This window comes from Carcharhinus amblyrhynchos, chromosome 25 (assembly GCF_965287045.1).
Source record: "Carcharhinus amblyrhynchos chromosome 25, sCarAmb.v2.hapA, whole genome shotgun sequence".
NCBI classification, from domain to species: domain Eukaryota; kingdom Metazoa; phylum Chordata; class Chondrichthyes; order Carcharhiniformes; family Carcharhinidae; genus Carcharhinus; species Carcharhinus amblyrhynchos.
The window spans coordinates 7,810,345-7,829,552 of record NC_137348.1 but is presented as its reverse complement, the minus strand read 5'-3'; the positions used below and the strand labels follow the sequence as shown (position 1 = coordinate 7,829,552).

General features: G+C 42.0%; 1 protein-coding gene across 6 annotated transcripts in view; it reads right to left on the bottom strand.

The window, feature by feature from the left end:
* Window positions 1-19,208, bottom strand: part of LOC145358149 (nucleus accumbens-associated protein 2-like) — a 100,188-nt gene that overhangs the window by 51,114 nt on the left and 29,866 nt on the right. Inside the window, exon 1 of one of the 6 annotated variants that reach the window (XM_080211850.1) lies at window positions 11,858-11,864. The exons of the other annotated variants lie outside the window; for them this stretch is intronic. The gene's annotated coding sequence lies outside the window, so the exon portion shown is untranslated. Of the gene's footprint in view, window positions 1-11,857; window positions 11,865-19,208 lie in introns of those variants that run through there. 6 annotated transcript variants of the gene reach the window in all.

Below are 19,208 nucleotides of genomic sequence, written 5' to 3'. Positions count from 1 at the left end.
AAACAGATATGGAGCACATTAAAGCAGCTCATGCACGCACCATGACTTTGAATTTCGAAAGACATCCAAATGGCTAAAGTGCATGGCAAAAGTAACCTGGTTGCACATGTTAAATTTTATGAAACTGAGGGCTCTGATAGCTAGCTTTTCAGCATGTGCATTTCGACATGCACTGATTGTGGTCAACAGTTGGCTCCTGTTGTCAGATTCAATACTCTGCTAATGGAAATGCCTATTCAGGGACCTCTAAAAGCTCTGCAGCTGAAACAGAATGCAATTCAGCCATTTTCACGCTGAATTTGCACCATCACAAACACAAATCTGGCTTGAAAAATCACAGAATGACAACAGGATTAATTGTCAACTTGGTCATTAGTGTACCAACATTTTGAGGATATTCTCTCATCATGCCCAACAATGTGCCTGAGCACAATGCTATTTTTTCCCCCCCCACTTTTCCATACCAGCTATTCTGTGCTCTCTCTCTCTGAGCATTATGAGAATCAGGTAGCATTTGGGACCCAAGCCCAGAGGAAATTAATTAAGACTGACCTAGTTAATTTAAGGCAGGGCCTGAAAGAACAAAAAAAATGATAAAATGATCTCCATCCCATCAATCCAACAAGGAATCACAGCTGCTAGGGGTCAAAGAACCATGTAATAACTGATGCAGCATTCTGAATTATAAACATTCAAATAATCAGGTGCCACTGTACCCAACACATGTTCAGTCATCTATTTTGTGCCCGTGTTGTGTTACAAAATGTGCTCTAGTTCAAAAAAACTCTTGTTTCACACACAGTGATAATTCAATTAAGTGAAAACTCAAACTGTTAATAAAACAATTTAGATTTCAATGATTTAACACTTGTTACAGAACTCAATGAAAGAAGTTGCACTGATACCCAGTTCCTGTAATATTTAAGAGTCTGATGAACTATGAAAGCATCACAATTTGATCAATGCTCCAGTCACCAGGTAAGACAAACACTCCCAGTAAAAAAAGGACAAAAATATTTATGTCTGTTGCAAGGCATCAATGAGATTTAACCATACTGTACTTGTTTGCAGCAGGAAACCCAACGGTGCAAGAGAGAAAAAAAACTTTCCACATTCAGGCTTTTTGCAAACCAACCATTCAACACACAGTGAAACCACAAGACCAGAATTTCCTTTTAACATTTATTGCAACATCAAAAGATATTTTATGTACTGTAAATCCTGCTGATTCAGAAGAGAAAAATGACAGTCATTCAGAAGCACAGAGGCTGCAAATTAAGTGTGTGGTATTAAACAGGCACATTTTTATTTGCTCAGCACACTGTCACATTTGGATGATTTTGAGCCAAGGATGAAGCTAAACTCAATAATCCTTCTCTGCTTCTAAGTGCTTCATATTTCTTAACAGGGAAAGGCCTGATTCAGTGGGTGAGGCTGTTAGGTTAATATTTCTAACATGTGACAGTCAAGGACAATAAGTCTCTGGTGTGAATCAATTAATGCTCAATGGTAGTTCAAAATGATCCTGCATTCATTTAAGATTACATCAAGCTTTATCAAGACTCACATACATGTACCTACATAAAAACAATTTGGCACCTGGGTCCCAATCCAGTCTCAAAAGATTCTACACTACATTAGAGAGAAATTGGTGGGCCACGACATAAAACTGGCATCTCATTGATAACACACTGCCTCAGTCCTTAGTAAATGTTTAGATTCCAACAAAAAGATAAGAATTTCATCACAACTACTGGACTCACAATAGCTTGCCTATCACTGCAACAGGTCCACAATAGACACCATCTCCACTGCCTTGCACTCAACCCTAGATAACAAGGGCACTTATGTCACACTCATTTATTGACAAAAGCTCAGCCTTCAACACCATTATTCCCACAAAACATCTCCAAACTCCATGGCCTGGGCCTCAGCAACTCCCTCTGTGATTGGATCCTGAACTGAACTCACAGACCACAATCAGTAAGGATAGGAGGCAACATGTCCTTTGTCACAATGACAAAATGCACAGAAGGGTGTGTTGTCTGCCTGGTGCTCGGGTCCGGGATGTTGCATCTGGGCTGCAGAGGAACCTGGAATGGGAGGGTGAGAATCCGGTCGTTGTGGTACATGTGGGTGCCAACGACGTAGGCAAAATGCGAACTGAGGATCTGGGGAGGGAGTATGAAAAGCTGGGAATGGAATTAAAAAGTAGAACCGACAAGGTGGTTATCTCTGGGCTACTGCCTGAACCAAGTGCAGACGGGCGTAAGGTTGATAAGATTAAGGAAGTGAATGGGTGGCTCAGGGATTGGTGTGGGAGGAATGGGTTTGAATTTATGGGGCATTGGCATCAGTATTGGGGTAGGTGGGACCTGTTCAGGTGGGATGGGGTTGGTCTGAACCGTGCTGGGACCAGAGTCCTGGCGGATCGTGTAAACAGGACTGTAGACAGGGCTTTAAACTAATTGGGGGGAGGAGGGTGCGAGGGTAGGTGACATTACGGGGTCTAAAGTTAAAGAGAGGGTACAGGTAAGGGAAGAGGCCGAGGATATCCCAATAATAAAGGGAGTAGGGGGCGTGAGTATGGTTGGTGGCGTTCTGGCAAATAGGGTCCAGGTGAAGGCTGGGATGAAGGCACTTTATCTGAATGCACGAAGCATTCGGAATAAAGTGGATGAGCTGGTGGCGCAGATCAGAACAAATGGATATGATCTGGTGGCCATTACAGAGACGTGGCTGCAAGGTGACAGGGACTGGGAGCTGAATGTCCAGGGGTATCAAGTGTTTAGGAAGGATAGGTGGGAGGAAAGGGGGGGGGGGGGCGGGGGGCGTAACTCTGCTGATTAAGGATAGCATCAGGGTGGTAGCAAGGGATGATATAGGAACCAAAGAGCAGAAAGTGGAATCGTTGTGGGTGGAGATTAGGAACAGCAAAGGGAGGAAGACGCTGGTGGGTGTTGTCTATAGGCCCCCGAATAATGATCTGGAGGGGGGGCGGGGTGTTAACGTGCAAATAAGTGTGGCGTGCAGAAATGGAGCGGCAATAATTATGGGGGATTTCAATCTACATATTGATTGTCGACCCATGTTGGACGCGGTGGGCTTGAGGAGGAGTTCTTGGAATGCTGCCGGGATAGTTTCCTTGAACAGTGTGTGTTGGAGCCGACGAGGGAGCGAGCTATCTTGGATCTGGTGTTATGTAATGAGGCGGGTAGAATTAGGGACCTTGTGGTGAAGGATCCTCTTGGGGAGAGTGATCATTGTATGGTGGAGTTTCTGGTGCAGATGGAGGAGGAGAAAGTGGGTTCCCGGACACGCGTCCTTTGTTTGAACAGAGGGAAGTATGGTAGGATGAGAGAAGAATTGGCGAATGTTGACAGGGAGAGCACATTGGAAGGTAGGTCTGCTGAGGAGCAGTGGAGGATTCTTTAAGGAGATCTTTCTTGGTGCTCAGCAGAAATTTATTCTGATGGTTAAAAAGGACCGTAGGAGGAGAGGTAATAAGCCGTGGATAACGGAGGTGGTGAAGGAAAGTGTTAATTTAAAAGCAGAGGTGTTCAGAGTAGCTAAGAGTAGTGGGCGAGAAGAGGATTGGGAGAGGTTTAAAAATCAACAAAGATTGACAAAGTTGATAAAGAAGGGTAGGAGAAACTATGAAGCTGGGCTAGCGCTTAATATAAAAAAGGATAGCAAGAGCTTTTATAAATATATAAAAAGGAAGAGGCTGGCTAGGGTGAACGTTGGACCCTGAGAGGATGAGAGGGGGGACTTAGTGGTAGTGGATGGGGAAATGGCTGAGGTCTTGAATAACTTTTTTGTTTCGGTTTTCACGGAGGAGGACGTGAATAATTTGCCGGGTGTTAGCGATGGAAAGGTGGTCGGAGTGGAGGGTCTCAATGACATTATTGTTACTAGAGAGGCGGTGCTCGACAGACTGGAGGGACTGATTGTGGACAAGTCCCCAGGACCGGATGGAATGCATCCGAGGGTTCTGAAAGAAATGGTGGAGGTGATAGTGGATGCCTTGGTGGTTATTTTCCAAACGTCGCTGGATTCCGGGGAAATGCCAGAAGATTGGAAAACGACTAATGTTACGCCGTAGTTTAAGAAGGGTGGCAGGCAAAAGGCAGGGAATAATAGGCCGGTTAGTTTAACGTCTGTTGTAGGTAAAATGTTAGTATCCGTCATCAAGGAGAAAACAGCGAGGCATCTTGAGGGGAATTGCTTGATAGAGCAGACGCAGCACAGTTTTGTTAAGGGGAAGTCATGTCTGACAAATTTATTGGAGTTCTATGAGGATGTGTCTAGGGCAGTGGATAGAGGAGAGCCGGTGGATGTGGTCTTTCTTGATTTTCAGGAGGCGTTTGACAAGGTACCTCACAAGAGGTTACTGCAAAAGGTAAGGGGGCATGGAGTTGGGGGTAGGATGTTAGCGTGGATAGAGGATTGGTTGTCAAATAGGAGGCTGAGAGTGGGGGTTAATGGGTGCTATTCGGATTGGCGGTTGGTGACTAGTGGAGTGCCCCAGGGGTCGGTGCTGGGGCCTCAGCTATTCACCATTTATATAGATAATCTGGAGGAGGGAACCGAGTGTATGGTGTCGAAATTTGCTGATGACACCAAGATTGGTGGAATGGCAAATTGCGCGGAGGGTGTGGAGAGTCTGCAGAAGGATCTAGCTAGGCTGGGCGAATGGGCCAGGAACTGGCAAATGGAATTTAATGTTGGCAAGTGCGAGGTGGTCCACTTTGGTAGGAATAATGGTCGGAAGGACTATTACTTACGTGGTCAGGAAGGCTAATGAGATGCTGGCCTTCATAGCAAGGGGGATTGAATATAAAAGTAGGGAGGTCTTGCTGCAGCTGTATAGGGCATTGGTGAGGCTGCAGCTGGAGTAGTGTGTGCAGTTTTGGTCACCGCACTTACGCAAGGATATTTTGGCCTTGGAGGGAGTGCGGAGGAGGTTTACTAGGCTGATGCCGGAGTTGAGGGGGTTGAGCTATGAGGAGAGGCTGAATAAACTAGGCTTGTACTCGTTAGAGTTTAGAAGAATGAGGGGAGATCTCATTGAGACGTATAAGATGATGAATGGGATGGATAGGATAGAGGTGGAGAGACTCTTCCCGCTCAGAAAGGACAGTAGGACTAGGGGGCACAGCCTCAAGATAAAGGGGGGGGCGGCTTAAAACGGAGTTGAGGAGGAACTTCTTCACTCAAAGGGTGGTGAATCTCTGGAATTCTCTGCCCGTTGAAGTGGTGGAGGCTGCGTCGCTCAATATTTTTAAGACGCGGGTTGATGGGTTTTTGATAAGCGAGGGGATTAAGGGTTATGGGGAGAGGGCGGGAATGTGGAACTGAGCCACGACAGATCAGCCATGATCTTACTGAATGGCGGGGCAGGCTCGAAGGGCTAGATGGCCTACTCCTGCTCCTATTTCTCATGTTCTTATGTTATCTCCTCTACGATCACCGTCAACACCAGTGCCCCACAAGACTGTGTTCTCAGCCCTACGATACTCCTTATACACCTCTGTGTGGCCAAATTCCCCTCCAATTCAATTTTCAAATTTGCTGACGACACCACGGTAGTGGGTCGGATCTCAAACAATGACAAGACAGAGTACAGCAATGAGATAGAGAATCTGGTGAACTGGTGCAGCAACAATAAACAATAATAAGTGCTATGATTTTCTTGACTGGAGTTCAGCGAGTGGGCAGAGAGAAGAATGAGAAGGAAAATAAAAGCAGAAAGGTTTTTGTTCCTAATGGCTATACAGTGATAACAGTGAAAAATGTTCATTTTCAATGTCAACAAAATGAAGTAGACTCTCATCAACTTTAAGCATAAAGGTGAACACGCCCTTGTCCACATCAACAGGGGTGAAGTAGAAAGGCTTTAGAGCTTCAAGTTTTTAAGTCCAGATCACCAATAACCAGCCTCCCACGCCGATACTCTCAGAAGACTAAAGAAATTTGGCATGTCAGCTATGTTTCTCACCAACTTTTACAGATGCACCGTAGAAAGCATTCTTTCTAGTTGTATCACAGCTTGGTATGGCTCCTGTTCTGCCCAAAACTGCAAGGAACTACAAAAGGTCGTGAATGCAATCCAATCCATCACGCAAACCAGCCTCCCATTCGTTGACTCTGTCTAAACTTCCAGCTGCCTTGGCAAAGTAGCCAGCATAATTAAGGACCCCACACACCCCAAACAATTCTCTCTTCCACCTTCTTTCGTAAGGGGAAAGATACAAAAGTCTGAGGTCACGTACCATCCAACTGAAGAACAGCTTCTTCCTGGCTGCTGTCAGACTTTTGAATGGACTTACCTTGCATTAAGTTGATCTTTCTCTACACCCTAGTTATGACTGTAAACTACATTCTGCACTCTCCTGTTTCCTTCTCTGTGAACAGTTTGCTTTCTGTACAGCGCGCCAGAAACAATGCTTTTCACTGTGTGTTAATGTGAAAATAATAAATCAAATCAAACCAAACAACTAATTCACTATTCACCCCCAGATGCCCATAAGAGACCTTAAATTCTACCCATTGGTGTAGAAGGTGTGCCGTAACCATCATAACTCAACTACCAAATGAAATTAGTTGTAGTGCTCTCACACTCCTCGTTTCAGAACGGCAAAGAATCCAGCTGTGATGTACAGCTTCCTTGATGTAGCACTCCTTTGGATCAAAAAATTCCAGGTTCAAATGCCACTCCAAAACTTGAGGGCAAAAATCAAGCATGACACCTCAGGTGCTACCTTTTGGTTGAGATGTTAAAGCAAGGTCCCATTTGCCTACTCAAGTGGCTGTACAAATTTCCGTGGCACTATTTTGAAGAGGAGGAGAGTTAGAAGTAGAAGTCATCCATGGTGTCCTGGTCAATACTTATTGCCCATCAACATCACAAAAACAGATTAGCTGGTCATTATTATATTGAAGTTAGCCATGTGCAAATTGGCTGCTACATTTTGTACATTACAACAATGACTACACTTCAAAAATAATTCATTAGCCTTAAAATGTCCAGCAGTCGTGAAAAATACTATATGAATGCATATCTTATACATAAATTCAAGTCTTCCCGTATTACAAAAAGAGGAATAAGTAGTGCCTAGAATTTCGGTAAACAGTACATATTGAAATGAACCTTTATTATATAGCCTTTGATAACAATAGCCTATTCTGGCAGGTTAGTCACTAAAGCCTTTGCCCACCTGTACACCAAGACACAAATATCAAAATGCAAGTTTCCATCTTGTGAGATGATGATTTACACTGTGCTGTTCAAATTAACGATCTTAGATGTACACTGACTCGAGTATATAGACAACCCAAAGTAACTCACGTACAATAAAATTCCGAATTTTTCAAAGGGGGGCATAAAAGCATCAGCCCTTCCTATAACGAAAACATCGCTAGCTGAGAACTCACACCAAATAAGCAAATACTTTCAGTGCCGAGTGTGTGCTGAATCAGCAAATCTAGGTCAATCAGCAAGGAGATACCATCTCACCCCCATAGTGCCATTATTTTCTTGGCTGGAGTTCAGCGAGTGGGCAGAGAGAAGAACGAGAAGGAAAAGTAAAAGCAGAAAGGTTTTTGCTCCTAATGGCTATCCAGTGATAACGCTGAAAAGTGTTCACTTTCACACATCATAGAATCTCTATAGTGCAGGAGGCAACCACTCGGCCCATCAAACTTGCACCAACAACTATCTTACCAAACCATATCCCCGTAATGCCATGTATTTACCCTGCTAATCCCCCTGACAATAAGGGGCAATTTAGCATGGTCAATCCACCTTAACCAGTACATCTTTTGGACTGAGAGGAAACCGGAGTACCTGGAGAAAACCCACACAGACACGGGAACAAAGTGCAGACTCCGCGCAGACAGTGACCCAAGATAGGAATCTAATCTGGGTCCCACGTGCTGGAGAGGCAGCAGTGCTAACCACTGTGCCACAAACCTGCCCAAGTTAAGACAGAAAAATCAAACAGATTTCTTGAAGCAGGCTTGGCAAAAATCACCCACTTTTCTGCACCTTACTGCAGTCTCAAAATCTTAGGAGTACATTAGTTGACTAATGACAGGCAAAAAATGCTTTTAATTTAGGCCAGCAGATGCATACCTCCACCACTTAAGATTTATCTAGCCTAATTTCACTAAATGTTTTTCCATAATCCATTGCTCATGTATTCTTCATTATACATACAGTACCTAAAACCATGCATTTCACAGCACTACTCTAAAATTTGAGATCTCAACTTTTTTTTTAGAAAGCCTTCAATTGACAGTGGATTTATCAGTTTGACAGGAGAGAGTGATAATTTCTGTGCTGCAACCTCCAGTAATGCTGCAGATTAGTTTTCTTTTAAAGGAACAATGGACAGTTCTGCAAGTGATCTGGAAGAATGCCAACTTCATGCCGGGCAAGGCACAAAGAACCCCATGCCAGACTAATTGAGGGAGAAGAGGTGCAAACAAACTAGATACAATCGACAGTAGGTTCAAGCTAACTATGAATAATATGTTGATACATGGATGTGAGTGAGAAAGTTAAGTTAATTCTTTATGTTTCAATGTCTGTCAGGTTTCTTTCTCCACCAACAGGAACCCAAAAGCACAAGTAGGATCACAAGGGATTTCAACATGAAACGTTGACTCATTGCTTTGGTTTCTCAAAAACAAAATACATCACTTGATTGACCTGCTCAGCACCGAAAGTATTCCCAGCTTTTTTCGTCTTTTGCTGTATTGAAATTTAGCTGAAGATGTCCAAAGGACCCAAGTATAGAATAATGTAGAGAACACTGTTCCACTGCCTCAGTGTGGAAATATAAGTCTTAGTATTATTTTGCAACTCAGTTTATTCACTACTTACTCTGCCAAACAAGTCAGGAGTTATCAGTACCCAAGTGTAGGCTGCTCCTTCTAATCAAATGTTGCTTCATGAGGTCAGGAGATGCCACTTTTTGCAAGCATTGAAAGAGTTAGATATAATCTTACTGACTGTCAAATGAATTTGAGTGTAATTTAAACTGGGAAGAGAATATTCAGCCCACATTAGCGTTTAACCCAAAATCTCTCATCCACCATCTTGTTCTCTTATTGCTTTAATTCCCTCTCCTTCAACCACACCGTTTAATTTACCCATCCCACCATAATACAACTAGCCTATTCTCTAATGTTTCAGTGTCTGTTTCAGTTAGTAATTTCGAAGTGTTACTTGTAATATGCACAGACCACAATCCCACGCAAGCCCTATCCCCATAACCCCATGCATTTACACTAGCTAGTCCCCGTGAAAACTAAGGTGCAATTTAGCATGGCCAATCCACCTACCCCACACATCTTTGCACTGAGAGGGGAAACCAAAGCTCCTGAGGAAACCCACACAGACATGGGGAGAACATGCAGACTCCACACAGTCACCAAGCCAGGAATCTAACCCGGTCCCTGGCGCCGTGAGGCAACAGTGCTAACTCACTGTGCCACCACGCCGCCCCAAAGTCATCCAAAGTTTTGCTTCCCGGATCTAAACTCTATCGAATCCTGTTGTCCTCTCACCCCTTGTGATCAGAACATTGGCCCACAGAAAGTTTCTCATGTTTCAGATCTTAAACCTCAGACATTTGATCTTAATCTACATTGTCCTGCTCTAGATCTAGAAACAAAGAGTCTGATCCATTCCCTCAAATTTAAAAATCTCTACTAAATCACTCCAAATTCTCTATTCCAACAAAATAGCCAATGCAGTAGGGTCTGTTCTTTTCTCTTCTCTCCTACTGCAATAGGAGTAGAAAGAATCAATGGTGAACATGAAAGGGTTTGTCATACATGGTTATATCTGTTTCCATTTTCAAAACTTCCATTAACGTGGGGGAAGAAAGTTGACAACTTCACAACAGAACTACAACCAGCATTATAATAGTGGGGATGAGGATGGGTCAAAATGGGAATTTACACATGGAGGCAGAGGGCACAGGTAAAATGAATACTATGCATATTTCTTTACCAAGGAAGATTATGCTATCCAAGCCACAGAACAACAGGCAATTCAGATATTATCAAGGTTTAAAATTGAAAAGGTAGCGGCACTGGATGTGTTATCAGTACTTAAACTTCGTAAGGCACTGAGACTGGATGAGATGTACCCAAGGATACTATGGGAATTGAGTGTGGGCATTGCTGATGTACTGACCATAATATTTCAGTCTTCAATGGACTCAGGGGTGGCTCCAGAAGTCTGGAGAATTGCAAACAGTACACCCTTGTTCAAAAAAGAATATGCCCAACAACTACAGGCCAGTCAGTTTAGCTTCAGTGATGGGGAAATGTCTAGGAACAATAATTCAGGACAAAATTAATAGTCACATGGGCAAATGTGGGTTAATTAAGGAAAGCTAGCAAAGGCTGATTAAGGGAAAGTCATATTTAACTAACGCGGAGATTTTTTTGAAGAGAAAACAGCATTGAGGACAATGCTGTCTATATGAAAGACGTAAACCGCCAAAAGGCGTCAGATACACTGCCAAGAAAACCCTCATGCAGTAAGAGGGAAAGTAGCAATTTGGATACAGAATGGCTGAGTGGCAGGACCAGAACAGCGATTAATAGATGGTTTGTAGTGGAATTCCCAGGGGCTAGGTGTTAGGATGCTTGCTTTACCCAAATACATTAATGGCCAAGATTTTGGTAGACAGGGTACAATTTGAAAGTTCGTGGATGATACAAAATTCAGAAGCACTGAACTGCGAGGAGGATGGTGTGAAACTTCAAAAGGACACAGACAAGCTAACAGATTGGGCAGACAGGTGGCAGATGAGGCTCAATATGGAGAAATGAGAAGTGATTCATTTTGGTAGGGAGAACATGAGGGGAGCAGTGGAAAATGGGAGTACAACTCTTGTGTGCAGAAGCAGAGGGACCTGAGCATATACCTGCATAAGTCACTGAAGGCAGCAGGACAAGTGAGAGCATTTGCTAAGCATGCAATATGTTGGGCTTTATTAATAGAGAAGTACAAGAACAAGGAGGTTATGTTGAGCTTATATAAATCATTGTTTCAGTGTCAGTTGGAGTACTGCGCCAAATCTGGATTCCACAATTTAGTAAGAACATGAAAGCACAGGGGAAAGATTCACAAGAACGGTTCCAGGGATGAAGAATTTCAATTATGAAGACAGATTGGAGAAGTTAGGACTGCTTTCCTTGGAGAAAAGAAGGTTGGAAGGAGAGTTGATAAAGGTATTCAAAATCACCAGGTGTCTGGTCAGAGTAGATATGGAGAAACTGTTACCCCTCATGAAAGGATCAAGAACAAGAGGGCATAGATTTCTAAAGAAGCAATAGTGATTCAAGGAAAGATTTTTTCAAGCAATGAGTGGTTAGGGTCTGGATGCTCTGCTTGAGTGTGTGATGGAAGCAGGTTCAATTGAAGCATTCAAAAGGGAATTCAGCTGTTATTTTAAAAAGGATGTGTAGGGTTATGGGTAGACTAGAACTAAATGACTCGCTCAGAGAACAGGTGCAGATATGGTGAGCCAGATAGCCTCCTCCTGTGATTCACGAGTGACCAAAAACCTGTGGTACAATAGGAGGAATCTACTCAGAAAACTAAAACCTAAATGTAGAATCACAGAACCTTACAGCAAGAGAGGCAGCCATTTGAAAGAGTTTTTTTTAAAAGAACAGACCCAATTGTCCTTTCTTTGGAACCTGATTCCACCATCCTTTCAGGTAGTGAGTTCCATAATTTAACCTCCCACTGACAAAAGAAATTTCTCATTTCCCCTTCAAGTTCCTTTGTCCAAATACTTTATATATCTGCGATCTTTTAGTTACTGACCTACTTGCTGGAGGAATTTCTCTCAGGTTACTTTACCAAAATCTTGTGTAATTCTGACCCACCTATTAATGGAGAAAGACATCATTTATTAATACCTCTGCTCTAGAACAAAATTCTTCCTAATAAAAAGAGGATGGCGGAGCTGGCAACATCTCAAGAAATCTGAAAAATTGCAATTCTGCATTGTTGGCAGATCTCTAGAGGTTGCTATTCTAGTGTATGCCATTGGCAGTGGGCAATCAGACATCAATAGTATTCAGTGTTAAAGACCAGACAAAGAGTATAGTGGCATAGTGGTTACGTTGCTGGACTAATAATCCAAGAAGCTTTGGCTAATAATCTAGAGAGATGAGTTTTAATCCTGCCACAGGAGCAGGAGAATTTAAATTTAAACAATGTAACTCTGGAATAAAAAATTGAATTAAGGGTGACCATGAAACTACCAGACTGTTTATAAAACAAAACACGTGGTTCACTCAATCATCCTTACCCAACCTGGCTCAAGTGCGACTCCAGACCCATGAAGATGTAGATTTTTAACTGCCCTCTGAAATTGCTAGCAAGCAACTCAACTACATCAGGATGGGCAATAAATGCAAAATGCTGCCAGCAATGCCCACATTCTGCGAATGAATTAAAAATTACAATCCAATCTTGACCAATGAGGTGGGAATTCCCTTTATACTGCTGCACAGTTCAGTCAATTAAAGCTCTCAATGCAATGTCCAGTGGTCACAAATCAACAGTATAGAATTGCCTATGAATTGCCAATTCTGAGTTTGTTATGGTCAAGCGTTGCGAGAAATAAAGGTGTAGGAAGAGCTTTCTGCCGAGGCTGGGGTTCAAGACTCATTACTGGGGTGGGGCAGCGCAGAATTGTTTTTCATTGTGCTCGATGTGGGTTCTTGTAACTTTTCAGAATGAACAATACTATGCTTGATGGACAAAGAATACAAGTTTTCAATCAGTAAGTTCATAATAAACTGATCAAACCACCAAATGCGCAGAGCTGTTCATTCTCTAAGAATGCTAAACTTTACTGCTTTCAGCTGCTAGTTCACGTCAAAAAAGGAAAACTACATGATAAAGCACAGAAAAAATATAGGCTTTATTATGATCCAGTCTATATTTCATAAGAACATAAGAAATAGGAGCAGGAGTAGGCCATCCAGCCCTTCGAGCCTGCCCCGCCATTCAATAAGATCATGGCTGATCTGTCGCTGCTCAGTTCCACTTTCCCGCCCTCTGCCCATAACCCTTAATCCCCTCTCCTATCAAAAACCCATCAACCCGCGTCTTAAAAAAAAATAAAAATATTTAGGTCCACCAGTTCCCACATCATACAGAAACCACACATCACATGCCCCTCCATTATTCACTGTAGTAGTTTTGAAAAAAATTTTTTTTTGTTTTTTTGTTTTTCAAACGAACTCACCTGGCCTTTTTTCCCCTCCAGCCCTTTTTGATATTAAGTCCTAGTAGCTCACTCTGCTTCCCACTCACTCCGCTGCCCTTTCTACGCCCACTGTCTACACCAGGCCTCCTTTTAAACCTGGCGCTGATTTAAAGCTGATGTCCCACAACTGCCTGCTAACCACTCCCTCAGAATTCTTAAAGCAGTAAATACAATAAATAAATGCTTTAAACAGTTCTACAAAGAACAAAGTGCTTTAAACTTATTTTAAACAGGTTTTTAACAGGTAAAATCTTAGCTCTCTCTCTGCTCCAGCAAACAATGGAAGGCCTCTCTAGTAAAATTTCAAAATGTATTTTCACTCCCAAGATGAGCCTTGTATTTTACATTGCTGCCTTTTAATTCATTTTATTCCAATTATCATTTATTTGCCGGTTCAAAGGGCAGCACAGTGGTTAACACTGCTGCCTCACAGTGTCAGAGACTTGGGTGCAATTCCAGCCTTGGGTTATAGTCTGTGTGAAGTTTGCACATTCTCCAAGTATCTGTATGGACTTTCTCTGGGTGCTCCGCTTTCCTCCCACAGTCTGAAAGACTTGCTGGTTAGGTGGATTGGCTGCACTAAATTCTCCTTCAGTGTACTTGAATAGGCACCAGAGTGTGGTGACTTGGAGATTTTCACGGTAACTTCATTGCAGTGTAGATGCAAGCCTACTTGCAACAATAATAAATTAACTTTAAAAAGACATTAAAAATTCTTTGGCAATTTGATAAATTTAGAATAAACAATGGCTAGTTGAGTCTGAAACTGTAAAAAAAAAGTGACCCACATCATAAAAAGGGATGTAACAATGATAATCAGATATGCAAAAACATCCACAGAGAGAAAGGTAAAAAAAAATCCCTTGTAGAAAGTGGAAGTTTATAAAAACATAATTCTCACATCATCTCTGGTTTCCTTAAAGTCCTGTACATTGGGGCAAAGTTGCATTTACACAGTTCCTGAGTCAATATTTCATAATGTAATCACTTGCCATCATTTCACACCCATTTTGTACACATCATGATCCAACAAAAAGCATCAAGATGAATGATTTTCCTTGAAACTGGTAAAAAGGGCTGCTTTGGTCAGGACAATGCTAAACTTTGGCATTTTTCAATGCCATAGGGTTTTTATATATACATAAAACAGGAACCTGAAATAATGCACAATGCACACTCCCCTCAGTGATGGAGGGGTCACTTACAACCACCTTTAGCCAAGAGCGTCAGGTGGATGAACCATCTCGACCTCTTCCTGTCAATTTGACTCACTTTTTTCTTTAGTCAGTCGTGGGATGTGGCTAGACCAGCATTTACTGCCTAAATCCAAATTGCCCTTGGAAGATGGAGAGCTGCCTTCTTGAACCACTGTAATTTATCTGGTGTAGAAACATCCACAGTGCTGTGGCAAATGATATTCACACCACACAGTGCAAGGCAGTGAATGTCTCCCCATGACATTCAACAGTATCATCACCAAATCTCCCACCATCGATCTTGATCAGCCATATAAATTCTGTGGCCACAAAGCAAAGACGGAAAATTCTGTGCAGTGTAACTCACCTCCTGCCTCACCAAAGCCTGTTCACCATTTACAAGACACAAGTTACAAGTCAGCTGGAATGCTCTCCACTTGCCTGAGAGCATGCAGTTCCAACACCACACAAGCTTGAGTGGCAGCCCAACCACCACCTTTCACATTCACTTTCTCCACTCTCACTATTCCGACTTGGAACTATATCATCGTTCCTTCACTATCACTGGGTCATGGCAGTATTGGTCCAGAACATATGCTCAGTTCCTGGTTTGAGTCAACAACCAGCATTGATAAAAAATAATTCTTATTTCAAGCCAACTCAGTGCATTAAGTAATTCATGTGCATTTTTTGGGCCGCTATCTTGTATTAGTATTAACCAAGACCCTTCTGTCACAGACTTCTAGTAGAGCAACCTCTTGGATAAGGGAGGTTAGGAGGGATTTAAGTTCTGGAGGCAATGAAACCAGGTCTGGGGAAGATGGGACTTGTACAAGCTGTTCAGGGACCAATATCCTTGCAGGGACAGTAGCTATTACTATGGGGAGAGTCTAGAGTGGCCGGAGATAGAAACCTGAGCGGGGAAACATAAGAGGGAAACAAAGACACAGGTGAAAGGCAGAGGAAACAAGGATGAGAAGCAAACAGAGCCATAATACAAAATAAGATGTGCAATAATGTTAAAAGGACAAATTTAAAGGTAATGTACTTGAAAGAACAGAGCATTCACAATAAGGAGACGAATTAACAAAGCAATTAGTTGTAAATGGGTACAATATAATTGGCTATTATGGAGACATGACTGCAGGGTCAAACTAGATATTAGGAAGAAAAGGTAAAAAGGAAAATGAAGTCGGGGATGGCATTGTTAGTAAATGATGACATCAATGCAACTGTGAGACAGGATACTGGCTCAGAACATCTAGAAGTAAAACGAGGCTGGGTGAAGCACGCAAGTTTTGTCTTTAGAATATATGTATATATGTAGCCTCAAGCAAACATAATAAGCAATGCAGCAAGCCTGGCTGATGATCTTAAATTGGTTGTTAGTGTAATTAGCAGTCTTGGGATTGTTCAGAAAATGCTGCTTAATCGCGGAATCACATCTAACATTAGACATTATGGCCAGAGTTTGAGAGCATGGATTGTCTTGCCTATTGTGAACAGTCAAAGAGATTTACTATCACTCAGTGGAAGCATATCCTACACTCCCACATCACATCAGTACCAAAATTCATATAGCATGTTACTTAGTTGTGTGGTTGACAGACATCTTTTTGACTCAAAATTGAGATACTTTATCCTTCCAAGGTAATTTGAGATACAGCAATTTGCAGGTCCAAAAGTAGTGTATGTGCTTTACACAGCGAGCAATGAACTGCTTTGGGTAGCCATTATCACACAGGATACCTGTTGCATTCTATTTCAGATCAAGCTTTCACAGAGTAAATGGCTCACGCCATATATACGAAATTGCCAAACTTTGAGCAACAGCTGGTTCACCGCCAGGTATGTAGGCCATACATACCAATTGTTGGTGCGGATCATAGCACATGACTTCAGCTGTTCAGTAGGCAGAATAAAATTCATGCATGCATAACTCAGAACATAATGTCCAACATTAGATGTCATTACATAATTGGACAGCATTTGCCAAACAACCCAACTGTGCTAAGAATCACACTAACAACCAATTTAAATCAGTTAAGCTCGCAATTTTGCTTGCAGATACGTATATTCACATGCAGACAAAAAGAAATATATCTAGACTTTGTATCTTTATTCAATAAATAAAAACATGAAGGCATGGACAGAAACAACAGCTCCCTGGTGTTTTAAACATGGCAACATTTTAACCAGAGCCAACTTACAGATCAGCCAACACCTCTTTCCTCACAGTACAATTTGTTGCTCACTTTGGAATTTTTGTACCTATACTGACAATTGCCAGATGAAAAGCTTTAACAATACCCAGGTTCTGGCACTGCAAAACCAAACCACTACAACAGCTTATTTCAAACAACCACAGAAACTCTATGCATCTGCAGAATTAATTGTCACCATTAAGGTGCACCAAGATCAATGCTCAAAGATATCCAGTATTCTTTCAGTATTTTAAGTTCTGGTTAGTAGACACCAATATTTTCAGGCAGGGTTTCCCCAAGCCTTTCACATTGGTGGAAAAATAAACCCTATTCCAAATTTTAGGGTAACCAACTTTTGACAAAGTATCATCTGAACTCAAAACATCAGCTCTTTTCTCTCCTTACAAATGCTGCCAGACCTACTGAGATTTTCCAGCATTTTCTTTTTTTGGTTTAAGGTAACCAAACTATGTTCAATGGCCATCCACGACACTTAATTTATTCTTGTATGAATTTTGGAGATTGTAGATTTGGCAAGGGTTTCTCTGCACTGCTCTCTCAATGCCCCATGTAGTAACAATGCTACTCCCTCTTTCAGAGATAAAGTTTCATTTGGCTCTGTATTCACTTTCATTCTCTACAATTGATTTTTAAAATCCATTTTGTTGTATATTCTATCCAAAACACTGATTGAACAATTGCAGTGGACTGGGTCTGGGTGGGGCTTATGGAAGCATATCAGCTCCAGTTATCAAATTTATTGAATTGCTAGTCCAGGACATCTGTTTGATGTGAAATGCTAGAAACAGGTTAACATAACAGAGCGGAGGGAGAGAATGTACAAACTAATAAACAAAATTAAACAACTTACAGAAAAAAGACCTGCAAGAGGAGATTTAATGGAGGTATTCAAAACTGAAGAGGTTGTCAAAGGAAATAGGTTTAAACTAATAAAAGAATCAAAGGGGAGACAGAGACTTTTTATAATGCAGCAAATCATGACCTAGAGTGTATTGCCTGAAAGGATGATAGAAGCAGGTTGAATGGCTACTTTCAAAAGGAATTGGATACATACATACATACATACTTGAAGAGGTAAAAGCTGCAGGGCCCTGAGGAAGAGCAATGGAGCGTAACTAATGCAATAACTCTTTGAAAGAGGCAGCACAGGCACCTGGGATGGATTGCCTCCTGCACTGTATAATTCTATATTTCTTATGATCTTATTACAGCTAATAAAAGGGACAAAGATACCCATCTGCTTGAAATGCAGAATGCAAGTAGTTATGGCCAGGCACAGAAATTGTGGCTATAGCAAAAAAAAGGTTTCTTCAGCACTACAAATATATACAAGATTTCAAAGAATTTATTTCAAGTTCACACAGAAATCCCACCCTTTTAATGGTAGTGTGTACCTGGTTGAATACTGGAGGTTATCCATACCTTAAAAAAGATTGGGATAAATTCTGATAATATAGGGTTGAAAAGCAGTGTAAATGTGTAGTCTAGAGTACAATAGCAATTGTCCCTCCTTGTCACTATAGGGACATACTTCTCTGCAAGTCCCACTCAACAGCTGAAATCTGACCCAGAAGGTTGGCCTACCTAAATATCTGATGGCTTAAATATTCTATAAATTTTATTCAGAACATCAAGGCCCAAAAAATGATGTGCACAGTTCAACCCAGCATTGCCAAGCAGTTAAAATCATATCATGAGGGAGTTGGACATGGCCATTGCAGCTAAAGGGATCAAGGGATATGGAGAGAAAGTAGGAGTGGGATACTGAGAGTGTATGATCAGCCATGATCGTATTGAATGGTGGTGCAGGTTTGAAGGGCCTTCTCCTGCACCCATTTTCTATGTTTTTATATTAACTGATTTAAGGTGCAGGACTAATTTCAGTTTTTTAAATTTATTTGTGTCACAAGTAGGCCTACAGTAACACTACAATTAAGTTAATGTAAAAATCCCCTAGTCGCCACACTCTATGCCTGCTTGCGTACATTGGAGGGAGAATTGAGCATAGCCAATGCACCTAATCAGCACATCTTTCAGACTGTGGGAGGAAACCGGAGCACCCAGAGAACATGCAGACTCTGCACAGATGGTGACCCAAGTCAGGAACTGAACCCAGGTCCGAGGCAGCAGTGCTAACCATTGTGCCACCCCAATAGCAACAGAGGAGTTGGCCATTCAGCCCCTTGAGCCTGCTCTGCTATTCAACTGACCATCCTCTTCAATGTCATTTTCCCACATTATCCCATGTTTCTTGATGTCACAGGAGATATGGAAATCTAATTGTTCTCTGTCTTGAGCATAGTCAATGGCTGATCCTCTTCAGCCCTCTGGAGTAGAGAATTCCGAAGATTCTGCACTCAAGTGCAGAAATTTCTCCTCCTCCTAGTCCTAAAATGCCCCCCACCCTCCTCATGAGGAGAGTGTGTCCCCTGGCTCTAGATCAACATTCCCACCCAGCTGACATCCTTCCTGCA